The sequence below is a fragment of the Uranotaenia lowii genome, chromosome 2 (assembly GCF_029784155.1).
Source record: "Uranotaenia lowii strain MFRU-FL chromosome 2, ASM2978415v1, whole genome shotgun sequence".
In the NCBI taxonomy this organism is placed as follows: Eukaryota; Metazoa; Arthropoda; class Insecta; order Diptera; family Culicidae; genus Uranotaenia; species Uranotaenia lowii.
The window spans coordinates 396,642,797-396,661,749 of NC_073692.1; positions in this window are offsets into that span (position 1 = coordinate 396,642,797).

Consider the following 18,953-nt stretch of genomic DNA (forward strand, 5'->3'; position numbering starts at 1 on the left):
CAAATCAAGAATATGTGTGCTTATGTACCTATATGGCCTCCAAAATTATCCGTATATATTGGTTTTGCTGCACTATAAACGATATGTTTACACGTTTATTTGTTTGTGTTGCATATTCGAAATACCCACCAAATGGTTGACTGGGAATGCTACTCGACACGAAGCGTATCAATGTGGTGGAAAAAGAGGTGATGAAGGTGAAGGTGAAGGAAGGTTGCTTAGGTAGTAGTGAAGTTATTCGTCGTTAACTATGACAAACGTGACGTCATTACTGACAATTTTCGCGACGCAGTTTGCCAAGGATAAATTAAGCTCCCTGACAAATACGCGTCGCGACGCAGGCTTTGTTTATGATTAATTTTCTTTTTTTCTAGCAAACTTGTAAAGTGTGCGTTTTCTAACACCACATTAGTAAAAGTATACTTTATTGAACGAGTATGACAAACATCTTTTAGATTTAAGATTTTTTTATCAGATTTAATCTTTTCAGGTATTTTTAAGTTTTCAGTTTTTATAATCATAGCAAAAAAAAAGCTTTAAAATCTCCAGAGAAGCTTAAAAACGATATTGACTAGCAATTAGCAAATAGATGTTATTCATACGTTTTAAAGATAAATCGTGTCGAGTTGCATAGTCCTGTAGATGCCTGTCGTGATACCCTTGAACCCCAAAAAATGTCTGAAAAATACATTGAACCGGCCACTTGAGCCCACGTTAACGACCCACGTTCAAAGTTGTGCAATTTTATCTTCCACGTAGGAAATCACCCGTTGCGTGAGGCTATGAAACACAAGACTTGTTTGGCCGAAAGCTGGCCTACGGATGAATGTAGCTATATTTACAACCACATCGATATGTGTTAGTCAGCTTGTGCTCGTGATACAACCACATTAAACAGCGGATCGGACGGTAGGTATCCGATAACATATCGAGCCCTGCACAAAAGTATGAAATCAACATTCAAGATCAGATAGGTTGCAAACGTTTTGCAGAAAAACCTGTAGCCGAACTTCAGAAACAGAATTGGCTTCATCCACAAAAGGAAACATAGGAAGGCATGTAGATCCTTAAACATGAAATGTCAATGTTCCAGATGGAATTTTGAGCATTCTCCGACATGACGTGCTACTGTTACCGTATTCGTTATCTCCATTAGTGTTGCACCGTCCCGACTAAGAACGAACATGAAACGAGTTTAGCCCTTCCCACTTCCTGTTCTGTCAAAAAGTCTTGACCCAATTATTCAAAGCGTAAAGTAGCGTTATATGCAGAAAATTGAGGTCTCAACACTTAACGTGCATCTGTCAAGTCAGCTGATTGCACCGATTGCACACATACAAATGCATTCATTTGCATTGTATACAAAAAAACACTCTTCCACCTGTACAACACTAATTTCAACAAATTTTCGTTTCTGTGTATAAGTGGAGGAAGTATTTAGGATTCTACAAAACAGGTACAAAAATACACAGATACACAAAATACACCAATATTGTGACATTAGGAGAGCAAAATTTAAAATTCTTTTTTTAAAGCTTTAATATTGTACTCAAATTGAGATTAAAAATACAAATTGCAAATAATTTTTCAGTTTTTTTTTCTTGAATATTTTTAAATTTGAAACACTCTCTACCGTAGCAAGCACACACACATATACAAGCCCACCCGATTCTACTTGAAATGAATTTTCCCGTTTCAAAATGACTTTGTGACACATACAGGCACACATCTTTCATTGTATTGGTATGTGCATGAGTGTTGGTAAATGAGAAATATTCTGTAGCCATGTTTTTTTTTTCAGATACAAAATCAATTTTTAAGATTTTCGGATATTTGTTAAAAATGCTATTGTTTATGTAATTTTATTGTCATATTAAGAGAATAAATTTAAACTTAGTGTAAAGCACTGGGCATACTACAATTTATCTCGTTTGTCTTTATATTCTTCCTAACGTATCCTGCCCTTTTGATGAAAAGGACCGCTGAGTCCGAAGTCCTTATCCTAGCAACCGAAAAACACAAAGATGAGGCACTTCACTCAAGTCTCGATTTCTCTTCTGGGCAGCACGACCTGCGAAATTTGGCCCCTGATTTGAGTGGTTTCATCCGACGCAATTTCTCCTGACAATTACGGGAAAGAATTGTAGGCACGTACTCTCCATAATCGTCTTGAGCTTTCCAGGGCCACTTTTTAGGCAATTTATCGCTGACTGCATGAATAAGATTTGATGATTCTGCCCCGCGACTTACTAATACTGATACTATGCCAGAGCCCCATGTTTGTTTTCGCTTCTATAAAATTTGTTTACATCGGGAAGAACGACCTATCAAAATTCACGATAGTATTGGTGAGGGCACAAGCAACACTGGATAATTGCAGAGGTTGCCGCCGTCAGGTCTCGGCAACGATACAGGATTTGTCTATGAATCGTGTGACCAACATCATAAGAGCATAGGAGATGAAAGCTCAAATCTGAAGAAAAAAGCTTAAATCTGTCAAAAAATGGGAAATCTGAGGGGAAATCTGAGAGATGTGCTCCATACGGTTTGTATAACATTGCCGGGAAGTGGCCATCATCCGCGCCCAGCTCACTAACGGTTCAAAACTTAGCTCATAATCGAACACAAAACATCAAAAAATTTCGGTGCAAAACTGAACGAAAACGAATATGGTATGTGTGTCATGAAATTGGGTGTGGGGGATAACGGTTTCCAATATGGAATTGTACCATAAAATATCGATGATGTTGTTTGAGAGTTTGTACTGTAAAAAACCTCAAAATGCATTTAAATATCGCCAAAGTCAAGTTTCAAGCATTTGTTTTTAGGCGGTCCAACAATACCATAAAGAACAACAACTACACAAGGCAACAAAATTGTCATTTTTCCGGGATGCAAGGAACTTAAGAACTGATTAAGACTAATTTGGGAGCGCTGATTCCAAATATGCAACTAGTTTTTTTTTCTAGCAGCTTCTAAATATTTTCGAAATAATTTTGGAAAATGGGTACAAATTCATTTAAATAATTTATACTCTTTTTGGAGAGAACAATAGAAGAGTAGAAGATTAGAAGATTGAAGGTTTTAATTCAATGATCAACTTTATCGAAGATCACGAGTAATATCTTATGATTTTATTGAAAATAGAAGAAAATTTAAGAAATTTTATTCCAAATATAATCTTAGATACAAATTAAAGTTTAATTAAATAATTTAACCACAAGTCCTATCAATTTAAGTCATTTGGCATTAAAATTTCAATTTCAATGTTTCCGATTTCCTTTGGTGATTTTTGAGGGTAAAAAACTGAATATTTGAGCGCTTTGGGGTACCCCAAAATCAAGTCCGATTGAGTTGAAATTTTGTACAGGTCAGTATTTGGTTCAATTTACGAAATGTATATGGTCGGTTTCGGAAATTTTACGTAACCCATTTGGCTGCCACCCTACTATTTACTCGTGGGTTTGAACTCACGGACATCGACTCTGGAAGCAACTGACTTGCCAACTGAGCTATATGACAAGCCAACAAGATTAATAATATAACCATGTTGTTTGACATGTAGGTGGTCATCATATCCCTACGGAAAACAAAATCCGCAATATGACTTTGGTGACCACTAGCAAAAAAAAAACACACACACACACACATATGTGAATTTGCATAATTTTCATGGTAAATATTTGACTATCGCTCTCTATCCATTTATTGTTGCATATAGCTAAAATTCACATCAAATTTGTTGTTAATTTAATTTAAGATTTCATTAGAAAGGAAATTACAGCTAAACTTTTCAGTACAAATTTGAAATTCAGATCGAGGCATCGAAGTCCAAATAATTTGATGATGGTATAAAATAAATCACGGATGATTGAATACATATCCAGTTGGACTCATAATAGGATTTGCTTTGAAAAAAAATTGCTTAAGTAAAAAAACGTTGTGTAACATGTTTTTTTAAATCGATATAAAATTATTTTTTTTTGATTATTATCAACTTGAACATTGTTTAAACAAAAAAAAACACCAGTTTAAAAAAAACCTTTTTACATTTTTTTCTTGAGAATTTTGATATGTTATAGTAGATAAATCATCTCCTCATTTTATTACTCCAAACTTTTTCAGAATGAGTTGGATCAACTCGGTTTTAATCCAATTAAAAATGGCTTAATATTTGATGTATTTGCTCTCAGAGTTTCAAACGCTTCCGACATCAAGGTCCCAACCCCTTTCGAACTAGAGAGGAGTTTCTCTCAGAATATATCCAGATAAGGGTTTTAGAACCTAGTTTTGTATTTATACTAGCTGACCCGGTAAACTTCGTTTTACCTTTTACTTAATTAATCATTAGTATTGTCTACATGGATTTGGAAACTAGTTCTAACTACGTTATATAAAGCAAAACTCGTTCATTAAAAAGTCGCAAGATGACTTAAGGATCTTGTTGGCCGTAGTTGGTTCGCTGAAAATCGATTCGTAAGAATTCACTTCCTCTGAAGAGTCGGGGTCTTATGTTCGTAAAGACTTGACGCAGCAACGCTGGACAATAAATGTCACCGTGGATGAGTTTCTTCACTAAGATGGCTTGTGCGATTATGCGTCCTACAGATAGTGTCCCTATTCCAATCAGCAAGCAACGATGTTTGTACCTAATCAGGAAGCGCATCATGATTGTTTCAAGGTAAGATCTCAGGGTATATTTGACGAACTCTGATTGAACTGCCTCAATACGTTTGGCCCAGTATGTCGTGTAGGGACTCCAGGCTTTCGTGTGAACGAGATGATAGCACACTTTGGTATAAATACTGATGGTTAGATGGTTCATTTTACACCAGTTGGCAAACATATAAATACATTTGAAATGTTTCATTAAAATATTTGAAAAATCTGGCAAGACTTTAAAAATGATAATTTGAATTTAGAGTGAAAAATTTGAAGAAGAAAACTATCAATCATTTTCTTAATAGGAGCCTCGCTTTGCAAAACAACAGTACCAGGGCGCAGTTATGTGTCCAACTCAAAGGTACTTATATTCCCAGCATTCAAAATTTTCATTATATGTATATGGGATCCCATTTAGATTTTGGTTTCTGATTTTACTAAATGATTCTTAATTTTTTTTTTTTTTTTGTTTCGATTATAGTCGTTTTACCATCATTATGGCATTCGCGACTTTATCAACGTTACAGTAGGCGGATCGTTATTGAAAAACTTATCCGGTACAACTGTGTTCGATGTTTACTCTTGGGCTCGAACTCGCGGACATCTACTCAGGAGACAACAGACTTGCCAACTGAGCTATATCACGAGCCCTAAAAATGATTCTTAAGAAACCAGATAATTGTTTTATAAACCTCATAATTCCTAAGTTTTGTGTAAACCTGTGAATTATAATATCGTTACCTGAAATTTTGACCAATATTTCACAACGGCGACTCCGGTCATAATAAGAAATGCACCTCCATAAAACTAGCCCCATTGACCGTTTGGATATTGTCCGGGAGCATAATTAACATTTTAATTAGCACGACATGAATTTTTAGCTTTTTGGATGCGTTTAAACTTTACAATTGCTGAAACAGTCACGCACCAGTCAAAGGCAAGGCAGCAGCGGCAGATCGTCACCGTTTGCTGCATCTCATTAACTCTGCATCGGAAATTCCCCAATTAACTAGGAGTCCTGTGTTGGACCTGGAGATGGATAGATTGATGGCGTCTGACCAGAAGGCGACAGGCAGGCAGCCAAGCTTCATCATCTTATGATCTCCCTGCTATCACCATTATTTATGAAGCCAACGGATCATATACTTTTTTTTATTGTTGTCGAAGGCTTTCTAAAACAACATTTGTTTAAGGAATCCACAAACAGTGTGTGACGGAAAGACTTAACAGAAACACGACTCGGGAGAGAAAGTGAAATGGAAGACAGTAAAAGGAAAACATTAAGAAAAAAAAAACCGTACAACATGTGCAATTATGGAACGGCCCAAAAACTTTACCCGGGACGCCTCCTCCTTCCATACGCACATGAGCAGCGAAACGTCCTTTTTGCTTCCGCCTGGGTAGGCATTCGTGTTTTCCCGGGAAGACGACGAGGACGACGACGATGTCCTGGCCTGGGTGTCCCCGGTCTGTCGCCGCGGGCTTATTTTGGTTGGGCCTAGGGTTTTTTCTTCTTACTCAAGATGGTACTGGGTAGCTTGTTCTGTGACCTCGCCCTGGGTACGAATTCGGATTACAACACATATCCATCAACGGCATGCAGTCACACAGCAGCGCCTGTCTGCCCGTCTTCTTGGCTTTACGCACAAGGGGCTTTCCCGAATGCGGTAAACAGAGGCGTCGATCGTGTGATGCGTCTGCAAGAAGAAATTGCCGCAATAAACCTGGCTAATTGATAAAATGTAAGAGCCAGATAATCTCGCTAATGTGCTTTCGAAAGGCGATAGAATCTATGTCAGTTGAAATGAGAATGTTGGAAGGTATTCCTAGTTACATCAATAGGTGATTCCAAAACGTAGATAAACTCAATTTAAGAACTTATATTTTGGAGAAATATTTGTTTTTATTTCGAGAAGTAGTTAGCAAAACACAAAAATATGTAGAGTCATTTGTAAAAGATGAGTTTCGATATTCGGCTCCAACGAGATATGTACAGTACATAGTGTAAAGCCGCAGCCAGTGGCATAGAGGATAGCCTTCAAGTCTTCTAAGCAAACGGTCGTGAGATCGAATCCCGGTCACGGCATACATAGTACACTTTCTGTGGGTTGTTGGTTTAAGCATTTATAAGATGCTTGCCATCAAATCCCTGAAAATTATGTCTAGATTTAAGTAAAAAGGAATCTATTAGAGGTTTCATCAAAATCCATGTTCTTTTAGACCGCTGTAAGCTTTGCATGGAAATTTTCAATTTATTATTTTTGCACCTCTCATGACTTTCATTGGTTGTTTTGACTACTGAAAACAGCAATAAAAATTTTGGAAGCGATATATTAAGTCATTAGCGCAACGAGTTTAAATTTTGTATGGAAATTTTTATGGGAAAAATAAAATTTTCCATTCAAAAATCTCCAGAGATATACTGGAAGTTCAAAAAAATATAACCTTGGATGATTGATATTTCCCGATTCTTGCAGTACATTTTATGTGAACAAACCCAAAACATAAAATGTACCTTAAAGAAGATAATCGATGTTTTTCAAAATTATTTTTTTTATATTCAGCGTTTTCAACTGCTTATTTGAAAGCTAGTTTACTGTAGGATGAAAATAAAAAATCACAATAACTGCCTTACTAAGCCAATAAGTTTGTTGATTTATATAATTTTTGCAAAAATATTTCTTGAAGTAAAAAGGTAATACCAAGAATAAAAAAAAAACTTTATTTCATGCATGTTTGAATTTTCTGGATGAAATTATATACAAAAATTTGTTCTGCTATACAAATTTCTATACAAAATAAAACGCGTTGCGCTAATTCAAGAATCAACCAAAATATCTCGAATTTTACACTGATGCCTGGTGAATCGGAAAAAAATATATTGAAGCAGAAATTCGATTTTTGCAGCAGGCTAAGGTACAGTTGCATTCAAAAAGAAGTAAAACGAATAAAGCAGAGCACTCGCTTCGAAATTTGACCAGCTGCCATTTTTGTGTGGGTTGATATTTTTTTTCAAGAAATTTTCACAAAATTTAGTTTAACTGTCCAACTAACTCTCCGTTGAATTTAAAGACTATATTATGACTGCAAAAAAAGATACAGTTATTATCGTGAAAAAGGAAAACTTGAGATTGCTTCACCAAACTTGCTGTATTATATATTTCAACTTCCATTGGCAAAAAGGCGTCGTACACAAATTACGTAACGCATGTAGGGGGGGAGGGGGGTTGAGTCTGCGTTACTTGCTGTTACATAGGAGGAAGGGGGGTACTTGGTTCAGTTACGTAACAAATTAATGAAAAAAAAACATAAAAATAGAATTGTAATTTTCTTTTTTTGGCGAGCAAATCTACGCCTCCCTTGTTCGAAAGCGTCAATGGTGGTTAAGTAGGTGCGTTCAGGGAAACACTGTTCATCAACAGCTTTTTCCCATGGACTGGATTTCAACAGGGTGTGTGAACTATCAGAGTTCGATGAAATCATGCGTTATCAAGAAGAGATCAAGCCCATTGTTATTATTACCGTTGACGGGGGCCCAGTTGAGAACCCCCGTTACTTTGTGTACTTTTACTTTTAATTTCAAAATTGAATATGGGGGGGGGGGGGGGTATTTAGCGTTACGTAACTATAGAAGGAGGGTTCTATCAAACGTTACTTATTGTTACATGGGGGAGGGAGGGGGTCTAAATTCTAGATTTTTTGCGTTACGTAATTTGTGTACGACGCCAAACATTTAAAAATGTTCGATTGATTCTATCGATGTTTGAGGAATGAAGTTTCCCTGCATTGATTAGAGATAGAAAATATTCAATTAAATAGAGATTCAAACGAAAGAGTTTATATAATACTCGCTTCAATTTTAAATTTAATTCGTTATCTTTTCAATTTTGATCGCAAGTCTTTCCTGAAACTTTGTTCTTCCTGTTTTGAGCTTTGTTTAAAAGCTCAATCTCCAAATAAATAAAGAATGAGGTTTTTATCAATTAACTATTTTTCAAGATTTCAATTTTGAAATTGTGAAAGAGAATTGCAATAAAACAATGATAACGATATTTTCCATACAAACATCCGTCCGAAGAATAATGAAATCGTCTATTGGGCAATAATTTATCTCATTTTCAACCCGGTCCCATTGTCGATCACGTCAATCGAATTTTGTAAAACTCGGCCAGTCACTAGATCAAACACTTGTACATGTTTTGGCGAAATTCCAAGATTTTTTCAAAGAAAATTGTCAAAAATACGCAAATTTTGTGAAGCAATCTCAAATTTTTCTTTTTCACGAGAATGACTGTATCTTTCTATGCAATCATAGTACAGTCTTTAATTTTTGTGGAGAGTTAGTTGGATACTTGAACTAGATCCTGTGAAAATTTCATGAAAAATATAAATCTGGACAGAAATGACAGCTGGTTAAAGTTGGAAGCAAGTGGGCTGCTTTACGCGGTTTAATTCTTTTTTGAACGCAACTGTATGTTCTTTGATACCTTCAAAATAATCCCAATACATGTTGATTAATCAGGTTTCATAATCAGAATCTACAATCCGTTTATTAATCACAAAAAATTGAAATGCATGCACATGGATCTTTAAACTCTTTTATCACTCTAAAAATCGCATTTTTTTCAAACCCAGGCTTTAGGGCCCATTCAGATTGAATGTAAACAGAAAGATGAGATTTTTTTATATGTTTTTATTTGTACCAATTAATCATAACATTTTTATTATCTTATTACATTAAATTAGGTGTTCAACTCAATAATGCACTATTTTTATACCTTTCGAAAATATTTATGCGAAATGTTGACATTTCAATGCCATTGATTAAATGAAAATATAATACTTGTTGTTGAATAGCAGCATTTTTTTATTTCTAGATCTTATTCGTGTCAAATCAGCGCCAGGTTATCACAGAAAATTTTAATGATTAATTTTTGCATTTGAAAAAAAATTCTTGCAATATGTTTTGATTATGGTTTGGCTTTGGTTTTTAATCTGATTTTCAAGCTCTGATAATATTTTTTTAATGTTCGTATGTTTTTCTGAGTAGTGATTCGGAAAAATTGTGTTGTTTTTTTTATAAATTTTGCATCTCATTTCTCATTGGGAATTTTCGACTAAAAATGTTATTTCTATATCTAAATTTAATTCTGAAATAAAATTATCAAATATGATTCAGAACTCTGTACTATGGCAATTTAAGTTTCATTGATTTGCTTTTGAATTTAAAGCTCTCTTTCTAGATTTTTCACTTAAGTTTTTAATTTGAAACAAATTGAAAGAAATTTAAACTAAACGATTCGAAAATTAACAAATTAGGTAAAAATAATGTTTAATTTAATTCCTCAAAAGGTAAATTTTTTTTCAAAGAATTTTTTTTTAAAGAATTTTTAAAGAAAAATCAGAGGAAAAAAGCATTTTTGTGCCGAAGCCTCAGAAACTGCTTTTGAAAGATTTAGTCATCTTGCAATCCGAACATTTATCAGATTTTGCTTATCAAGGCTAGTTTTGATGATATGGCGTGTGGAAAATTTTGAAATTGGTCAGTTTTGGGTAAAATCAATCTTTGATAACTGATAAACTAATGAAACCACATGAAAACTGAAATCTGATTAGAAATTAATTTGCTATCCTTCATTCACTCGAGGATTGAGATCTTCTCCAGTTAGTTTTGTTTCAGAGATACATTGATATAATTTTTTTAATAGACAAGGTAACAACTTTTACTGATATCATTTAAGAAAGCGTTTAAGTATTTGATATGAAATATTGAAACTTTAATAACTTTTTTCCCAACTGATAGTTCAGCGCAATTTTCGAAAATGTTTATTATTGAATAAAAATATTTATTTTCAAAATATTTGTGATGTTCTGCAGTTTTGACCAAAAAGTGCATTAATTTGTTTTATAAATTGGAATATTCAAATATTCAGAAAAAAATCTACTGATCAAGAGCTAATTGAAAAAAAATATTTGGAAACAGCGCCCCGAAGTTATTTGAATTAGCTCTTTTATTCTGATGCTCTAATTAAATAAAGCATCAATTTTTGAAAGCAAAAAGCTACAAATATCTCCTTTTTTTCGAGGTGCATGAAATTCAAGAGCAGATTTTGACCGATTTGATATTGATTCATTAAAAAATGCATTTAATTTTATTATTAAAGCTCTCGTTTCTGAGATAAAAGGCTAAATTTTGAAAATCGATAAAAATCATTCAATAAATTTGTGCGTTTCAAATAAAAACTGGAACATTGTTCATTAAATTGGTTATAACTACGTTGTCTGGAGAGATAATAAGTTACGGTCTTCGGCAGTGTTGTTAAGCGGAAAATTTCCTTTAAAAAATTTATAAATTGGCACATAAAGGGTTGAATGGCTTGGTACCAGAGTAAAAAGAAAAACCATGTTCGTTTTTCAGTACAAAATTTTAAATTTTCCCATATAAACCTAAAAGTCCAAATTTACTCATGTAAACGTTACTTAAAAATTCGGCAAAAAATCATGGATGAGTTTTAGGACAAAACGAAACTTTTAAGACCCCAGGGTTCGAGAAATTCGAAAATGACCCCAAATCGACTCAGTCTAATGTAACAAAGCTTTTGAAAATAAGCTGATCAACTTCTACGATGACTGCGAGAAATTTTAACGTCAAAAAAAATATGCAATAGTTTTCGTTTTGATTTTTTTCCGAATCTTATTAAATCCGGAAACATGATTTAAATTCAAAGAAATTTCATACCGAAATGATGTTTGCAGTATTTTGTTATGGTTTTAAATAAAAAACTTCCTTTTGTGATGTTAGAAATTGTATTATTTTTTCAATTAAAATTTCGAAAAGTTGAAGGACTACATAAACCTTCTTGTGCCCAACCCCGTCTTTAGGCGGAATTTACTAAAAGTGGCATAAAATTGCATTGCACAGGCATTCAAATTTTTCTTCACTAAATTTTCAAAAGATGTTTGACATGCGCGCTAGGCTAAGATAAGATTAAAAACCAATAAAAACGAGGAAAAGGAAATTATACCGAAATTCATCGTTTTCGATTGTTTTTAAACTTAATTTCATATATTTTTTTTGGTTCTGTTAAAAATTATAAATTTCTAGCCTGTAACAAAGATGCTGGACTAATTTAAAGAAAAAGTTAAATAAATCGATGTTGGTTAAAAATGATGAAATAAAAACCTTGCCTTGAAATATTTCGCATGATAAATCAAATATCTCCTATCAATATGATTTTTTGTTGAAAAAAAGTTATTTGTAATAAAAAAATAATAGATCTGCGAGTTTTAAGTGGAAAAGAAAATTGGGTTCAACGGGGCTAATTTTCGAAAGCATTGTATCTCTGAGCCAAAACAAAAAAAATCATGATCCTACATAAAATGAAAGATATAAAAAGATTTAAAATTAATATATTTAGAGTTCTAAAATTTCCTATATTTAATCTTAAAGTACAATCAAGAGTTCTTCAGATAGGTCTGCACCTTGCACCAAATATGGGTTTATTATAAAAAACTGATGGTATTTTAGGTACAAACGAAGAAATAGAGAGGCCGTTTAAAATGCCTGATTAGGAAAACCGACAACAAATCGACAAATATGATCAATATTTGCAATCGAAAAAAAAAACGGAAATTTGGTTATTTTACCCATGTGGAACGCAATTTTCTTAAAACGTGACAAAGTTCCCTTTACGATCAAGTTTATCGTAGAACAATAGTAGTATGTAATGTAAAACTAAATTTCTGTAAATTTATGAGCTGAAATTATTGGACTTTTTCTTGCGGTTGAACATTAAATAATGATTCCAATATTCAAAGATAGATAAGAAAGTAAGACTGCCAATCGAAGTCCTGCGCTTCTGAAGCTCCTGTTGGAAAATTGATCATCTCAACTCAACAACATTACTTCTTTTGTTGGACAAACATTCCCAAGGAGTGTAAAATTTTGAAAATTCAGGGGTATTCCGACTAGGAAAAGTTATAATTTTTTTTAGAAGTTCTTGCGAATTCGTGTATATTGCACCGTTCCTCCAGCTTGGGGGGAGGAGGGATTGATCACTCTAATCACCCCCCCCCCCCCCCTCTTCATAAGACTTGTATCCAACTAAAGTTTGAAAATTTTGGAAAATGCGCTGGGTCGTATGTGTACAATTAGAGCAAAACCTGTTTAAATGTAAGATTTTCGTAAAACTACAGGTTTTCAAGTATCAATATTGAAAAGAGCACCTTAATTTGTTACAAAAAAAGATCGATATTTGCTCTAAGTTTGAGAAATAGTAAATACTTATCAAAGTTTTTAAAAGTTCCACTGTATCCAAATCTGACTGACGACTGTGTCACAAAAAAAAGAGATAGTTAATGAAGTTTTTTTCCATATGCTGAAGCTCTGTAGCTTTATGAGTTCGAAAGTTGAAAGATAGCTTTCATTCTTTCATAATTTAAATTTGTTTGATTGATTGGATTAAACTGAACCTGAACCTCAACAGGTTTATTTTTAAGATATTTTTATAAACAAAAAATCTAACCTAGTACATGCAAAACAAAATGGGAAATGTGGAATAGAATAATTATAGCTTTTCATCGCCATTTTTTTAATTCTTTTTTTTCGGGATTTCAAATTCACCCAGAATTTTTTTTTTTCGTCAGAATTGTATCTTCTTACCTGCTAGAAAGAAAAAAATCATTGTAAATATTTACGGATTCCAGACGAAAAATCACAAGTTGAAGATTTTTTAAGCATCACATATTGGTTTAACTTGTTTCGTCAAACTTTGTTCAATGCTCAATACTAAAAGCCAAATTAATCATTAATGATTAATGGTTGTCTTATACATAAATTGTGTTGGAGCTTTCCAAATCTGTAAACTTATTCTCGTAATCAAACCTCGAATATTAAAAAAGTGTTCAACAACGCTCCCTTAAATGTGTAAATCATGGTTTAAATTTAGTGCAAATTCAAGATCTAATATGGTGCAACTTAATTTCAATAGAAATATGAACGGTTTTTCTATCAGAATTTAAACTCAGAACCAATATCCGAAAACCAATATTCAGAACCAAAACCAATACTTAGTGCCATACTGAAAATCATAATTTTTTTTAAATTTTTCATTTTAGTTGAAAATTTAGAAAAAAAATCAGGAAATAGAAATTAAAAACAAGATTGGATGATTAATTTTTGACACAGAAATAAAATACAAAATGAGATCACATAAACAATTACCAAAAAACCTTTTAATAAAACTTAAAAATTCAATGAACTATGGCTGCACCGAACGAAAATTTGTTTGCAGAATTTGAAATAAATGTAATCATTTTTTTTTAAATCAACACACATATAAAGGATCTCAAGGAAACTTCACATTTCTTTGATGTGATCTAAATTCTTCTTCAAACTAAAGAGTTCAACTTTCACGGATAAAACGGTTAGCATTTTAATAATACCAACACCACTAGCCCTTACCAAAAGTACTATATATGCCGTAACTGAGATTCGATCTCATGACTTATGGCTAAGAAGATTAGAACGCTATCCTATAGGCCACGGTCGTCGGATTTTTAAAAATTTGAAAAAAAAACAGTATCAAATTTCTGCTTCGGAGTTCAGAGAACCAAATTAACGCCACTGTTCAGAGTAAAATTCTAAACTCGATGATCAGTATTAACCTCTCATACTTTTCTCCATAAAAAGTTAAGATTGACAAAAAAAAATAAAGCTTCTCGAATATAGAATGAGTTTAAAGAAAAAATATTTAAAGAATTTGGAATTCTGGGTTTTATGAACGCACCCAAGCTCAGGAAAAAAACTTCCGGATCAGATTTCAAGTGTCAATTTGACACTTCAGGCTTAAAACCGCTATATCAGCACCAACATGTGAAAAGGGTATAAAAGACAAAGTAAACAAAACCCGTTTTCAGTGGATTCAAATAGCCCAATATGAGCTCTACCTCACACAAAAAAACGCTTTTTATTTTATAAGTTTTCGTAAGATTCATAATGCAGTTTATGCAAAGGAACTAAAAAATTTAAAGCCGTAAAATGACATTATCCTCAAACAAATTATTTTATACACCCTTTACTCCACAACAGAGCAAACGATCAAGATGCAAAACATTAAAAGGGGAAGAATGTGGAAAGCTATTCACTTACTCATATAGAGAGAACCATAAGCGTTTGTCAAAAAATAGGGGAAATTCTATCTCCATCTCACTCACACACATGAGACATACAGTACAAAGCAAAGGGTGTTTAAAATATTTAGACGAAATTCATACTCCAGCTAGGTTATATAAACAATTGCGAGCTATTTTTCCATGATTATACCCTCGTATCGATAAATGCATATTAAGAATGATCCTAAGCACCGTTTTGACCATATAGACTTGGAAGTTCTTCGTAAATTTTAATTAGCGATTTAAAAAAGGTTGCAGAATTTTCAAACGAGTTTTTCTCGAAACGTCATAAATGAACATAGATCCTTTTCACGTGTTGGTGCTGATATCTCTCTTGATTGTCAATCGATTTTTATAAAATTTATAGTTTTGGAACCCGAACCTTACAAAATCTAAGAAAAAAATATGCAGAACAGGCTTCGGAAAAATACTGTAGATTAGCAACAGAATGCTCAGAAAAAAATTTCACTTAGTGTCTAAGAAAGCTTAAGTAAGAAGCTATACATTGCACACAAGAATATGAAAAAAATGTGCCAAATTACGTCAACTTCTCCCTTCAGCTTTAAGAAACGCCCAGTAAAATGGTTCTGAACAATATTTAGCTGATCTACAAAATTCTTGGATTTTTTTCTTGAACTTTGAATAACGGAAAACTGAAGTGCTGAAAGCGAATCATGTCTGAGAAGAATTTTTTGCTACGTTACTAGGTTTCCAAAACTATAAATTGTATTTATAAACTATCAGAGACAACAGACACAACAGAGAAAAATAGGTTTTAAATGGTCAGGTGTGTTGAATTGACACTCCAGGGACTGTAACTAGTTAAAATTTCTGGACAGATGTGATAAACTTTTTTTTTCAAAATAAATAAGAAATTCGAATCAAGAAAACGTCCCTTCACCTAAATCCAATTTTGACCGTTCAGTTAAATGATAACAAAACAAAACAAAACTTGTTCTACTTTATCGAAGAGGAAATTTTCCAAACAATTTTTATAAAAATTACAAAATCACAGGGGCTGAAAAACTGAACTGACAGTACTTATTCGATTCTAGTGTTAAAACATTTCAACCTTTTTTTTCCTAAATTTTGAATCTCAAAGCATTATTTAAAAAATTTCTTAAAATTGTGCCCCCATTATCTGAGATATCTCAATTTGTACGAAAACAAATGAGTACATATTTGTCAATTTGTCGTCAATTTTTCTCATCCTCACCTTCAGAAAGAATTTTTCATTTCAATTCAGGATCATTCATGTTGAAAAATCAATTCAGAAGGGCTGTGACGATCATACCTTCATAAAGGCCAAAATTTTTGAAATAGTAAAAGGATTTCTTACAAAATTGAGCCGTTATCAGTTTTTTTTTCTAAGCTCCACCTTACTGTAGCTTCTGACAACTCTTTGTCAAAAGCATTTTTCATTAGTATGGATTCAACACGAAAGCCATAGGGATGGTAAAGTGTCTCTAATAAAACTTTAAAAAATAGTATGGGTTTTTAAAATTTTAGATAAACATTTTTGAAAAAAAATCTACGAAAAAGTAAGTAAAATTTTGATGGGCTTTGATTCTATGCCGGTTTAAGTTTACCCCGTCTTTAGGCGGCACACCGGGGTTTGGTTTTAGAATGTTGAGATAAAGACCTTCACCTTTACCCGAAACAGTTTAAAAATTGAAAATTACAGGAATAAGTTAAGAAGCGTTGTTATTAGTAAGTTACGCTCCTGATCCGGAATATTTCCATTTTAAATTTACAGCTTTGAGTGCTAAAAGTGAAGAGCAATTTAAAGTCTGTGCTTGTCGATCAATCTCTTGATTGATCGACCCCAATTAGGAATCTGATATTTGGATAGAATATTTAAGCTTACAGACGAAGACCACAGACAAATTTTTAGATGTGTATGCAATTCCAGAGCCTCGAATCAAACATAGCATTCGAAACTCCAACCTTGCCCTAGTTTACAGCCCTGAAACTCCCTCTTATCTACAAGAAATAAACAGCGGTTTCAAATTTATTGTTTTACGCAAGCAGCCGGCGCCTCTGCGCCACATCCTTGAACGCCTCCAAATGCATGGTCCAAACTCCCTGAAAAAAATAAGGAAGCGAAAACGGCGACACTTTTCCACATACCCATCAAGGCGAGGGTAAAAATGTGTAAAATAAACAAATATCCTACATAGTTGTCGCCACTGCGCTCTTTTGCGGTTCTTGGCCTGAGGCTCTCTGGCCGTCAACCAGCCTAAGGAAAAGAGGAAGGTAGAGGCAAACGATCCCAGCGACAGGACGATTGATAAAATAAGAAAAGGTAGGAGCACTGCTGGTGTCAGTCAGGGCAGAGAGAAGCGGAGAATCTGAACCCGCATGGGAGGAAAAGGTCTTCGGAGGAAAATCCCCAACTCAGAACACCTCCTGATAAAACTAACAATAACAAGAGCAAAAGGAGTACCATCGCAAGGCGAAGAAATGCAGGAAAAAAAAGATCAACAATGGAACTTCGGGGGTAAACAATGCTCAAATATTCTGGCTGGAACAAAAACCCAAAAGAAAGTAATACATCTCTCCTTCTTACCGCAAGAAAGTACCTGCCCATAATTTTATTATTTGTTTATTTTATGGCTATTGGAACCCCGGGTGATGTCAAGGTGAGAGAAAGAAGAATCACCCCGTGCGTTCGTCGTTGTCCCTCTGATCCCAGCCCAGCTCAGGTCGATCCCGAAGAAAAACTCGATTTGCTGGTGGATGGCCGGAACAAGAATGGAATACGGTATCAGCTCGATTAACTTTACTTTTGCTGTCCATGGACGAATGAATCGTTCAAGACCTTCGGTTGGCGATGGATACTTTTCTTTTTTTCTTTTGGAAGAAAAACTAAGTTCATCAAAATTCATATAGTTATTTATGCAACAAGTTGCAAAAAGTTAATATGTTCAGCACGATTCGTTAAATTATTCTACGAGGCTTGCCGAGTTGAGTGAGTGGCATACACATTTTTTTTTGCAATGCCGCAATAAAAACCCTTCAGAATCATTTTTTTTTTAAATTGAAGAATTGCATTGTTGTTGCTGCCTTTCAAATCAAAATAGTGTCAAAAAACAGTGTCACACACACAAAAAAAACATAATGATAACGGTTTTTTAAAACAACATACAAATGATTCTCTGAAAAAAATAAAACTTAAGAATATGAGCATACAAGTTTATTACAAAATCTTTACTAATTTTCCTTATGTGCAAACTTATAAATTTTCAAACAAGCATTATTCGTTATTTGATCGATTTTTTGCAGATGCATTCGACAAGTCATAAACTTAAATGTTTTTAAATGTTAAATGTCCATACATACATATTTGAATTGAGAGATTTGGAGATTTTATTTTTCATAAAACTTGCTAACTCTTTTGAAATTTGTAGCATGCGTACTACCATAGCAAGGCTCAATATTTGAAAAAAAAAAATCATGAATGTAGTTCAGAAGAAAAAAAATGGAATTCTTCACATCCGTTATCATCAAATTGAAGTTTTCTTGCAGAATTCCTGACCATTATTCCAACAATTCTGTACCTTTAGAGATAAGTTTATAAGAATGCCAATTGTTTTTTTGTTTTTGAAGCAGTACAATTTTTTTTTTAATTCAAATCAGCAAATTCAAAAGGTTCACCGATGAAGGATCGAATTTGTCTTGAACGTGAAATAAAAAAAGGAAAAAAACAAAATAAAGTTTCTAACGCTGAGAGTTTTCCGTTATCCAAAGTTTAAAAAAAAATCCAAAAAAAAAGCTTCGAAAAAATGATTGTAGATCAGCTATGCAATGTTCAAAAAAGGTCACTTAGTGTCCAGAAATACTTAGAAGCTAACGTTGCACATGGAAATTCTTCTTTTTTTGAAATTTTTTAAGATCATCACCACAAAAAATAACAAAATTGTGTAAAACCCGTACTTTTCAATCAATGAAACGTAAAAACTGTTCAAGTCGCACAAAATAATTTGTCAAAATACGAAACACAGAATTTTTGACGATTTTTCAAAGGTGCTCTTTTTCGATTTTTTGTGAATTTCCAATTTCTCAGATTTTAGTGCACTTAAATTCAATTTTGCACTAGATTTTGAGTATATTAACTC